The 13,293-nt window shown below is 39.5% G+C and overlaps 1 pseudogene; it reads right to left on the reverse strand.

Moving 5' to 3' along the window:
• Positions 1 to 8,662: 8,662 nt before the first annotated feature.
• On the reverse strand, positions 8,663 to 9,651 carry LOC122706007 (annotated as a pseudogene).
• Positions 9,652 to 13,293: the final 3,642 nt, after the last annotated feature.

The raw sequence follows: 13,293 nt of genomic DNA on the forward strand, positions 1-13,293 counted from the left end.
ATTTTTATACCCTGCTGTATGGGCCATATGCCTGCTGTACTTTCCAGATCCAAGCCGCTCAGGTGTCCAGGTCCTCTGTGAGGGTCCCAGGGGGGCCATGCGTCTCCTCAGGGGAGCTCGTCTCAGGCTGTGACACTCCTGGCAATACAATATAGAGCCCAGAAATAAATCATTTACATATAGAATCAACTAACATTTGACAAGTGTTAGTTGCTCAGTCATGTCTGACTCTTTGTGACCCCATGGACTATAGCCAACCAGGCTCTTCTGTCCATGGAATTCCCCAGGCAAGAATACTGGAGTGGGTTGCCATTTCCTCCTCCAGGGGATCTTCCCAACCCAGGGATTGAACCCTGAACTGCAAGCAGGAGATGTAAGAGATGAGGATTTGATCCCTGGGTCAGTAAGATCCCTTGGAGGAGGGCATGGCAACCCATTCCACTATTCTTGCCTGGGGAATCCCATGGACAGAGAAGCTTCGTGGGCTACAGTCCATAGAGTCACAAAGAGTCAGACACAACTGAATCGACTTAGCATGCATGCAATATTTGACAAAGGATCCGAGAATACTTATTGGAGAAAACATAGTCTCTTCAGTAAATGGTGCTGGAAAACTGGATATTCATGTGTGAAAGAAAGAAACTGGACCTCTCTCTTACAGCACTTACAAAAAAATAATACTCAAAATGGGCTAAGAACTTAAACATACAACCTGAAAATGTGTAACTCCTAGAAGAAGACATAGGAGGAAAGCATTTTGACATTGGTCTTGGCAATGAGTTTACTGATGATACCGGACTACAAGCTACATAAGCAAAACTAAACAAGTGGGACCATATCAAATTAGAAAGCTACTACACGTTAAAGAAATGATCCATAAATTAAATAGAAGCTATGGAATGACAGAACATATTTCCAATTTATACATCTGATAAGAAATTAACACCCAAAATACTTAAGAAACACACAGAATTTAATAGCAAAAAGAAAAATCCTACCAATATAAACAAAGCACGTGAATAGACATTTCTCCAAGGGAGATATTCAAAAGGCAAACAGATAAATGAAAGCATTTCAATATCACTAATTACCCAAACTACAATGAGATACTACCTCACATCTGTTAAAACAGTTATCATATAATCACATAAAGAATAAGAGATAACAAGTGCCAGTAAGCATGAGGAGAAAATGAAAGGCATGGAGACTGCTGGTGGCAAAGCAAACTGGAACAACCACTGTAGAAAGCAATATGGAAAGCCCTCTAAATACTAATAATAAAACTATCATCAGATCTAGCATTCCTACTTCTGGATACAAAATCGAAAGAAATGAAGTCACCATCTTAAAGAGATATCTGCGTCTCATCTCCAGTGTACATTAGAGCACTATTTACAATACTCAAGACATAGAAGCAGTCTAGCGTTCTGTCAATGGATGGATAAAGAATATGTGCTTTATATATAAAGTTCTCATCACAAAAACTGTAACTATGTAAGGTGTTGTATGTGGTAACTAAGGTTGTTTTATTAACTATTTCACAGTACATACATATATTTAATTATGCTGTACATCTTAAACTTACACAATGTTAGCATAAGACATATCTCTTACTTTATCTCATGAAGCTGAAAATTTTAATTTTAACCAAATAATAATATTGTATGTAATATTTTGAAGTTGGCTTTTACGCTAATCAAAATTATACAGATATTCATTGAAGTTGCTATCAATAGCTTATTTCTTTCTGCTGCTGAGTACATGAAATGTAGATACAAATGTTAGTTTAACCCATCACCTGATGAAAGCCATCTAGATAGGTTTTAGTTTTTGCATTTGTTTGTTCATAATTGAGATATAATAGACAAAATTTATAACATTAAGATATACTATGTGTTAATTTGGTACATTGTATATTGCAATATGATCACCAACATAGTGTTAGCTAACACTTTATTCATGTCACAGAATTATTATTTCCTTTCTGTGGTGAGAACAATTAAGATCTAGTCTGTTACTAAGTTTGAAGTTTATAATGTAGTATCATGGACTAGTGGCTCAGTGGTAAAGAACCCACTTGCAATGCAGGAAATCCAAGAGATGCCGGTTTGATCCCTGGGTCGAGAAGATGCCCTGGAGAAGGAAATAGCAACCCACTCCAGTATTCTTGCCTGGGAAATCCCACGTACAGAGGAACCTGGCAGGGTACAGTCCATGGGGTCAGAAAGAGTCGGACACCTCTGAGCATGTGCACAAACACCAGTTGCGGACTATGAAAATCACTAACTGTGATTACACCTGCAGAACTTGTTTATCTACTAGTTGCAAGTTTATACCATTAAAATTTTCACTAATTCCCCCATCTCCCAGCCCCAATAACCACCACTTTACTGTTTCCACGAGTTTGACGGGTTTAGATCTGACATCTGTTATACACAGAATGTGTCATTCTCTGACATCTCATTTAGCACAGTGTTTTCAAGGTCCATCCGTGTTGTTGTCACAAACAGTAAGATTTCCTTTCCTCCTGGGTAAACAATATTTCATCATATATATTAGACGTATGCAACGTACGTTGGTTATCCATCACCAAGTGGTTGACATTTAGATTGTTTCCATATCCTGGAGACTGCAAATAGTGCTTCACTAAATATGGGAGTAGAGCTATCTTTTTAATTTCCTCTTTTCATTTCCTTTGGATATATGCCAAGAGCAAGATTACTGGATCATATGGCAATTCTATTTTTAATTTTCAGAGGAAACTCCATGCTGTTTTCCATAGTGACTATACTAATTTACATTGCCACTGGTAGTGTACAAAAGTTCGCCCTTGTCCACATCCTCACCAGCACTTACTATCGCAAGTCTTCTTGATGATAGCTATTAACTAAAAATCAACAGTGATTAAGCCAGAGGAGAAATAAAGAATTCTATTTGAGCCAAATAGAGGATTATAATCTCAGAGACAGTCTTTAGAAGGCTGATAACTGTTTCACTTGTTAGAAGTCAAAGACACAGTCCTATACACTTTTGAGACAAAGGATCATACATGAAAATGACACAGACGTTTTATGAAGTTCACAAAAGGTACCTAGTTCAGATCTGCACATTTGAAGTGAGCAGCAGGTCTCTGTGATCCCTTACAGAATTAGGAAAACAAAAGTTAATCTTCTAAAGGGTTGCTGACATTGGAAGAAAAAGAAAAAAGAACACTGATGTTTATGATCAAACAGGCTTTATCACCTTTCTGGAGGTCTGGTTAATGTATAATGCAGAAGCACATTGCACTATGGTTTGCAAATATTTTTCCATCTGTACTATGTAACATTACTTAGCAGTAAACAGGAATACAATAGTGATACAAAGAAAAGCAGGCATGACTTTCATATACACTATACTGAGCAAAAGCCAAATGCAAAAAAATAATTAGTCTATAATTATATTTATGTGATGTTCTAGAATAAGCAAAAGTAATACCTAGTGAAATATATAGTGGAGGAGAGATGAGGACTAGGGGACAATTCTGACTAAAGAATGAACACAAAAGGTCTTTCTAGGCAGATGGAATTAATCTGCCTGTTTATAGAATTGTGGCTGATACTGACATATGAATTTATCCAAATACACTGAATTTTTTGTCTATTCCATACAATCCTGTACATGCCCAATCTCATCAAATACATTGACTTTTGAACTTAGAATTCATACATGTGACCACGTGTGAATTTTTTCTAATAAAGAAACCATGAACAATAATAAAGAGATGTGTATGAAAGTAATTTCTACAAACATCTAGAGGGTGGTTTCTAATAAAATATTATTCTGGAGGGGCAAATATGTGTATTCTTAGTTACTGGTGTGTTACAGTTCGTAACTTTGATAGTAGTTAATAACAGTTTTTAAATAATTTAAATATATATATATGTATACACACATTTTATATACTTTTCTTTGAAGATAGCAAAGGACAGGGAAGCCTAACATGCTGCAGGTCATGGGGTTGCAAAGAGGCTATAAAAAGTTAGATAAGGTTAGAAAGGTAAAGAGACAGAGGAGGCTAGATCTAATATTGAAGGTAAGAGTGTTGACTTTCATTCTGCATGAGATGGAAGCCACAAGAGATATTTGAGCTGAGATCTGGCATCACATGAAAAATTGTAAAAGACTTCATTGAAAATTATGTGTGAATTGGAGAAGGGAGAGTAGTCCAGATGAAAAATGAGAGTGACTTAGACTTGGTAAGTAATATTTCAGGTCGTTAAGGGCAGTCAGATTTTGAATGTCACTTGAAGAAGGTGGCTCAGACAGTAAAGAATCTGCCTGGAAGGTTGGAGACCCAGGCTCGATTCCTAGGTTGGGAAGATACCCTGGAGAAGGGAATGGCAACCCATTCCAGAATTTTCGCCTGGAGAATCCCATGGACAGAGTAGTTGGCGGGCTACAGTCCACGGGGTTGCAAAAGAATCAAACATGACTGAGCAACGAACACACAAATAAACATTTGGATGTGAAAATACAGAAAACATTAGGATTTTAAGAAACTTGGTGGGGCTGAATGTATTATGTGTATATGTGTGTGCTCAGTATCTCAGTTGTGTCCTACTCTTTGCAAACCCATGGACTGTAGTTTGCCAGGCTCCTATGTCCATGGAATTCTCCAGGCAAGAATACTGGAATGGTTTGCCATTTCCTTCTTCAGGGGATCTCCTGGGGGAGGGAGTCAAAACGGGTGGCCTTACAGATGTCTCCTGCCACCTACTGACACCCAGGCATTATGAGACTTTACACTGGGCTTCCAGGGAAGGGAGGACTGGAATTTGGCTAAACCAGAAACCAGACCAGACCAGAACTGAATCAGAATTTGAGTTCTCTGCCAACTGAAGGTGATCAGGCTCTGACCTTCATCTCAGACTGAGGCCCTTTGACCAGACTCCTGGATCCAGGACCGGAGCACTAGAAAAAATGGTAGGATAGGAAGGATTAAGAAGATGAAAGAGAGAAGGAAGGGGAGAAAGATCAATAAAGCCTCTTGTTCCTTACCCAGTTGGGGCACTCTGGGGAGTCATCTGCATTAGGAGGAGACCAAGGACAAAAGGATCCCAGTTGCATCCACTGGGCCTGGTCTATCAGCAGGCAAGCCCATTGTTGAGTACCCCAAGTGGTTAGGATGTCAGTTGCAGCAAAGAAGAGTCCCCAACATCATTTGTTGTAGGAAGGTGAACACCTTTTCCAAGGCCCGAAAGTAGGCTCTTATCTAACACTTGGAAATGAATTGTCTAAGGAGACACACAAACTGACAAAGCAAGACACTTTATTGGGAAGGGGCACCCAGGGGGAGAATGGTATGAAAAGGGAACCCAGGAGAACCGCTCAGTGGAATGCATTTTGTGTGTGTGTTAGTCGCTTAGTCATGTCTGACTCTTTGGGACCCCATGGACTGTAGCCCACCAGGCTCTTCTGTCCATGGAATTCCTAGGCAAGAATATGGGAGTGGGTGGCCATTTCCTTCTCCAGGGGAACTTCCTGACCCACGGATCGAACCCAGATCTCCTGCATTGCAGGCAGATTCTTTACCATCTGAGCTATAGGGAAGTCCTCCTGGAACTGAGTAATTGAATGTATTATAGGAATGGTTAAAAATATAAATAGATGAGAAGAAAATGAGAAAGAATTTTTTTTTGTGAAAGAACTCAGAGAATAAGGCAGTAGCTGAAGAAGAAAGTGGGTTCATCAGAAGTTTATTCTGTTTTTTGTTTAAGTTGGAATACCTCACTCCCCGTTTGTACATCAGGAGCCTGATAATTCTTAGATAAAGCTTATCCCATGCTACAGAATTCTATGCCCTGTATTTCCTTGTCTCACCAAAGGTTGGGGCAGATCTGATTCCACTGATTTAGTAGATTACGTCTTTAGGATGAAGGCAGCATCTTTCTGGGGCATCTTTCTTGGGAAGCCTTTTGAGGAGGCCTCAATTTTCAGAGCAGCCTTGCCTAATAGAAGTTTCTCATATGGTCTAGGTGCAGTCTGTCTCCACTAAACAAACGTGGATATGAACTCTAGTTTTGCCCCTTTATGCTATTGAAGGCTTTCAATGAGATCAAATCAATGAAGTGAGCTGTAGCGTATCAATGAAAAGGTCTTTTTGCATGTGTGGTAATGTACTTTGATACTTTCCTCTTTATCTTTTTGCATCAACTGTCAGGTTTTTCCTTTCTGGTTACCATAATTCTTGCTTAAAACTTTTTCTAGTTTGGACAGTTTGTTTTATAACCTGATAGCAACTAACTTCAATTGCATGCAAGAACTCTATGAATTTACTTGCCACAAACACACAGGGCATGTGCTATTGGCATCAGAATTTACATTTTCTTATTCTATATTTATAAAAAATTTATGGTCATGAATTTTTAATACTTTTTGTATTTAACTTTTATGTCGAGGCTAAAAGGTAATTTACATGCCACCAGCCCAGTGTTACATTATTATGTGTCTTTACATTTACCTTTACCAGTGAGACTTGTACAAAAACTTATGTTTTTGTGTTGCTGCTTAGCATTATTTCTTTGCAACTTAAAGAGCTACCTGAACTTCTCTGAAATGATTATTTCGAATTCTTTGTCAGGCAGTTCATAGATATCCGTTTCTTTGGGGTCAGTTCCTGGAGCTGTATTTTGTTTCTTTGGTTGTCTCATATTTCTCCAAGTCTTCATGATTCTTGTAACCTTGCATTTTTGAAGAAGCAGTCACCCTTTCCAGTCATTACAGACTGGTTTTGGCAGGGAAAGTTCTACACCAGTCACCTTGGCCAGAAACTCTGGACAGGCCAGCTGTCGGGGACCCTGGGTGGGCTGCCCGGTGAGGACCATGGGCAGGGCCTGATATTAGAATCCAGACAGGCTTTCTCTTTCTTTCTGTCGTGAAAGAATTTTTAGGCCAAAGGGATTTTTCTCAGCGCTGCTCATGCTTCGTTGAGAGAATGACAGGAGGAAAGTGAAGCTTTTCTATTTCCCTTTGAAATGAGTCTTTTCTCATTTCTGTGCTGCACCAGGCTGATGAAACCTCCTGCCTGGGTTCCAGGTACCTCAAAAAGGAAATTTCATCCATGGGCCGTTGTTAAATTGGTGTTTCCATGAAACAGGAAGGCTGGGACATCCTCTTTTGCCATCTTTCTGATGCTGATCTCTTTTATCATTTGGTCTTTCATGCCATGTTTAAGAAATCATTGACTAACCAAAATCATGAAGATTTAATCTTATATTTTCTTCTGAAAATTCACAGTTTAATCCTTTTTTTTCCCTCACAGTTTAATTCTTATGTTCAAGTCCAGGATTCATTTTGAAACTTCTTTGTTTATGGTCATGTCTGACTCTTTGTGACTCCATGGACTATAGCCCACCAGGCTCCTCTGTCCATGGGATTTTCCAGGCAAGAATACTGGAGTGGGTAGCCATTCCCTTCTCCAGGGGATTTTTCCGACCCAGGAATCAAATCCCAGTCTCTCACACTGCAGTCAGATTCTTTACCACTTGAGCCACCCAGAAAGCCCCATGGTATATGATAGAGGTCCTAAAACTTTATGTGTATGTGTATCTTTTCCTCCAAGCATTATCTATGAAGACTGCCTTTCTCCCACTGATTTTTCTGGTCCCCTTTGTTAAATATCAGCTGGCCATAACTTTAGGATTTGTATCTGTTCTCTCAATTTTATTCATTTATGTTAAATTCTGTTCTAATGCCTGAATCACACTGTACTATAGCTTTGCAGTAATCTTTGAAATTGAAAAGTGAAAGTCCTCTAAGTTTTTCTTTACCAATATTGTTCTGGCTAATCTGTGTCCTTGAATCCATATGAATATTGATAACAAAGATATTACAAATTGACAATGAAAGTCAAATTCTGCCCCAAAAAGTCAGCTGAGATTTGGACAGAAATTGTGCTGAAGCTATAGATCAACTTGAGAAGCACTGCTTTATTGACAACACTAAACCTTCTGATACAAGATTGAGAGCTATCTTTCCATTTATGTATTAGAGATCTTTATTTTCTCAGAACACTGTTTTTTTTTTGGTTTATAGTTGACAGTTCTTATACTCCGATTAATTTGTTAACAGAAAATACATATTATAAAACAATGTTTGTTTCATGAGGAGAGTAGAAAACTAACACTATGAGCTACTTAAAAAGCTCTGGAGCTCAGTCTGAGAAATGCGACGAGCGGCTTTTGTATCGCTCTGGGAGCACACCCTCCTGAGGCACCCCATGTTCCTGCAGGACATGTGGGGCACAGCAAACACGGGGAGCCAGTGGCTCAGGTCCTGCTGGAAGCCCAGGGAGCCTGAAAGGTCCACACAAGATGCTCTGGCCACGATGATCAAAGAGGAAAACCTGAGGTCAGAAGGGAATTGGTTCCTAGAGGGGCCAGGAAGGCACCAGCCTTGCCCCTCCCAATCCTGGAGTGTAGAAGAGTCTCCTGGGCTGATGGTCCTGGTTGAGAAGACGGTGCCCAGTGGCCTTATGCTGGGTTTGTTCCCCAGGTCTCTGTGCCGAGGAAAAGCTGCAACCTTTTCCAACATGGCCTGCCACTTCTCACTGCTGTGGCTGAAGTATCAGACGTATGTGTGGTCTCAACCTGTGAGGGCTGCTGGCTGAAATTTTTGCACTTTATGTCCTGTCTGTACTGGAGGAAGTGGCCAGGGTGAGCACCTCAAGCAGCAGCTCTGAGCTACAGAAGAAGAGCAAGATGCTGTTCATGATGGCTTCCAGGAGGATCATAGAGGTCCACAGCAGTAGGTAATAGGACGCCACCATGGTGGACAGGAAGGTCAAGACCACATTAATATCATGTGGCATCTTCCATTGGCAGAGACTTCCCTATGTACCAAAGAGTAGTCGAATTACTTCAGTTCCAAGATACAGGAAGAGCATCATCACATCCAGTACTAGACTGGCTGTTGGGTATGGGAGCAGGAGTCTTTATACAGAAATACAAAGAGTTCTAGCAGGAAATAGGTAGCATAATACCATCCATTCAGAAAGGACAGGATTTCCACGAAGGTGGAGGACGACAGTTTACCTCCAAAATCTCACCTCGTGGTACCATCTTCAGACTTCATCTATTAATTTTTTCTGTGTATTTTATTCTCTGTGATACTCTTGTAAATAGATTTTTAAAAGATTTGCTTTTGGATTGTCTATTGCTAGTGTGGCTCAGATGGTAAAGAATCTGTCTGCAGTGTGGGAGGCCTGGGTTCGATCCCTGGATTGGGAAGATCCCTTGGAGGAGGGCATGGCAACCCACTCCAGCATTTTTGCCTGGAGAATCCCCATGGACAGAGGAGCCTGGCAGGCTGCAGTCTGTGGAGTCACAAAGAGTTGGACACGACTGAGTGACTAAGCACAGCACACACATTGCTAGTGCAGAGAAATGCAGTTGACTTTTACAATTTATTTAGTATTCTGCAAAGTTGGTAAACTCATTTGTTACTTCTGATGGATATCTAGTGGATGCTTGGGAATTTCTACATACAAAATTTTGTCATCTACAGATAAAGACAGTTGTGCTTTTTATTTTCCAATATATACATCTTTTATTTATTTTCCTTCTCTTAGTTACCTTTACTAAAACTTTGAATACATTGTTGAATATACATGGTGATAGTTGACATCATTATATTTTTCTTGAATTTATGGTGAATTCAGGAAATTTCAGTGAATTCAGTGAATTCAGTGAATTTCCTGAAATTATGGTGAATTCAGTCTTTCACCATTTAGGACGAGAATTTCTTTTTCTTTTTCATTTATTTTTATTAGTTGGAGGCTAATTACTTTACAATATTGTAGTGGTTTTTGCCATATATTGACATGAATCAGCCATGGATTTACATGTGTTCCCCATCCCGATCCCCCCTCCCGCCTCCCTCCCCACCCCATCCCTCTGGGTCTTCCCAGTGCACCAGCCCCGAGCTCCGATGCATAGGAGTCTCATGCATCCAATCTGGGCTGGTGATCTGTTTCACCCTTGATGATGAGAATTTCTGTAGGTTCTTTATATTTACTCTTTATTAGGGGATATGCTGATACACTCCATAATTGCACATCTTGTGGAGATTGTACATATGCATACACTTACAATACCATCACTACACTAAGGAACTAACCATACTATCTCCAGAAATTCCCTTCTGTTCTTTTGTAATCTTTTTAAATGAACACAACATAAGATCCATCCCTTTAACATATTATAAAATGCACAATACAATGTTGCTAACTAACTAACTATATATATCCTTATTCATCTTGAATAAAAAGCTTTATACTCATTGGAAAATAATTTTCAACTTTCCCTATCCCTTCAGCTCCTGACAACTACCTTTCATTGTACTCTCTTCTTTTATGACTTTGGCTATTTTAAAACCTTTTATAAGTGGAATTATGCTGTATTTACCCTTCAGTAATCAGATTATTTCAGGTATCATAGTGTCTATATGCTTCTACACATTGTCCCAGTGTCAGGATTTACTTCTTTGTTATGCACAAATAATATTGCATCTAAGCAAGACTTAAACACAGACTTGGGACTCTAAAAATCTTCAGAAGAAAAAGATAGGGAAAATCTTCTTTGACATTATTGTTGGCAATGATTTCTAGGATTTGGCATGAACATCACAGGCAACAAGACCAAAAATAGAAAAGTGGGACTACATCAAACTTGAAAACTTCTAAAAAACAAATGAAATAATCAACAAAATGAAAAAGTATACATGCTCTTTGTTAGGGTGAAGTCCCCTTCTACTGCCCATTTCTCATCTATTTTCTAAAAGAGTTTGTGAAGGATTCATGTTAATTCCTTTGAAATGTTTGGTAGAGTTCACCAGTGAAGCTAAATGAGCTTGAGCTTCTCTTTGTGGGGAGTTTTAAAATTACTAACTCACCTTTATAGTCTTATTTAGATTTTCTATTCCTTCTTCATGTCAGTTTTGGTAAATTTTGTCTTTCTAGGAATTTGTCCATTTCATTAAAGTTACCTTTTTCTTCCTTCTGATGAATATTCCTTCCAATCAGTCCTGAATATTCATTGGAAGGACTGATGCTGAAGCGGAAACTGCAATACTTTGGCCACCTAATGCAAAGAACTGACTCATTGGAAAAGACCCTGATGCTGGGAAAGATTGAAGGCAGGAGGAGAAGGGGATGACAGAGGGCGAGATGGTTGGATGGCATCACTGACTCAATGGACATGAGTTTGAGTAAACTCTGGGAGTTGGTGATGGACAGGGAGGCCTGGTGTGCCGCAGTCCATGGGGTCACAAAGAGTTGGACACGACTGAGTGACTGAACTGAACTGATTCCACTATTGTTTAGTTATTAGTTTGTACTGATTGTGATTTCTGTCATTTCATTCATCTAAAAATGTTTCACATACTTCTCACACATTTTTTTTTCTTTTGAGAGACCTATATGAACCCTTGGTTAATTTAACACTGAGCAGTTAGAGTTTTTGATATTTACCTTAGTGCAGGCTGGCATATGCTAGTTTTTGAGTAGTGACCTCCAAGTTTTGCCTCATGTAAGCATTACATTCTTAAAAATGAATGTACTTTGCAGCAGATCAAGCATGTTTGTGACTTGCACTGAACCCTTATGGGGCTACCTAGAAGGGTCACTGTAATGAAATTTGAGCTCTCAAGAAATTACTATCAGTTCATTCATCCTGCAATTCATTTATTCAGTAAGTGTTTCTTTTGTTAACTTTGCACCCAGTATTGTAGTAAATAACAAAAATTAAATAGCAATAATGGCTTTCAAAAATTGTGCAAGGCACAAATAAATACTTTTCCTTATTAAAAAAAGAAATTTTAAAGGCAAAAATAAAATATAGGATGAGGGAAGTGAACAGGAAGCAGAGAAACACATACAGTTGGTAGTAAGAAAGAGGAAGAAGATGAAGAGGGAGAAATTGTGAAACCATGTTCCATAGGATTAATGGAAGCTGGCACTTAACAGAACTCATTGAACATGTCTTACAGAGTAGCAGATAAGGGAACAGTTTCTTAGGAAACCCTCTACTTGTAACCTGCCTTTACTAGTTAAGCCTACTTTAGTTTTTTTTTTTTTTTTTTTTTGCTTGTCTCTAACTACAAACCCTCCCAGCTTCATGAACCGTATGTAAGTTATCATCAGACTTCTAACCACCCTTATTGACAATACTTCTGATGTATGAATCACCATAGTCATGGGGGCTTAAGTTGTTTTCCAAAAATTTGGAGTCAGCTCCTATCCAATACCCACCTGGCTTCCCAGGTGATGTTAGTAGTAAAGAATCCACCTACCAATGCAGGAGACTGAAGAGACTCGAGGGTTCGATCCCTGGGTCAGGAAGATCCCCTGGAGGAGGGCATGGCAACCCACTCCAGTATTCTTGCCTGGAGAATCCCATGGATAGAGGAGCCTGGAAGGCTTCAGTCCATAGAGTCACACAAAGTTGGACACGACTGAAGTGACTTGGGCACGCCCTGCCCAATACACCTGCCCAAAACTAGTTGAGCCCACTGACCCTAAACATGGGCCTACAGAGAAATGAATTACCTCACATTTTCCCAACCTCCAATTACCTTTCCAAATGCCTGAGACCACCCCTCTTCTTTGTATCATAAATATCTCAGGTCTCTGGCCTTTGCGGATGCAGATCTGAGGTTTGTTCTGCTGTGTCCTCACTTAGCTACCTCACAAATAACACTTTCTCTGTGGCAAACTTCAGTGACTGAGTGTTTGACTTGTTCTGCAGTGGGCAAACAAGCCTGGACTGATTACAGATTTGGCGAGCAATCCAGGAGATATGTCTAGACAGCCCTTTTGCCCATGATTCTTTGGCCCCTTGCCAGTATTGATAGCCTATGGATGAGTCCAAGTAGCTGCCTGGTACACAGTGCTCAATATTTCCCTCAGGCCCAAAAAGATTGATGTTTTCAAGTGATTTAGGCATATCCCAGACAGCTCGGTGCTTTTAGGAATAAAAAATTATCTAATATCCCAGAAGCTGAGTCACAATGCTCGGCATCCATCGAACATTACCAGGTATGTAAAGTTATAGGAAAATAGGATACATGATGAGGATAGAAACTATAAATGAAGAAAAAAGATAAACTGAATAGTCTTACATCTGTTACATAAAATAAACTTACAGTTAAACATCCTCCCACAAAGAAAACTACAGGTATCTTCACTGGAAATTTTACCAATTATTTAAGAAAGATGTATAACCCATTTTACCCAAACTCCTTCAGGAGTAGAAG

The sequence above is a fragment of the Cervus elaphus genome, chromosome 2, assembly GCF_910594005.1.
Source record: "Cervus elaphus chromosome 2, mCerEla1.1, whole genome shotgun sequence".
In the NCBI taxonomy this organism is placed as follows: domain Eukaryota; kingdom Metazoa; phylum Chordata; class Mammalia; order Artiodactyla; family Cervidae; genus Cervus; species Cervus elaphus.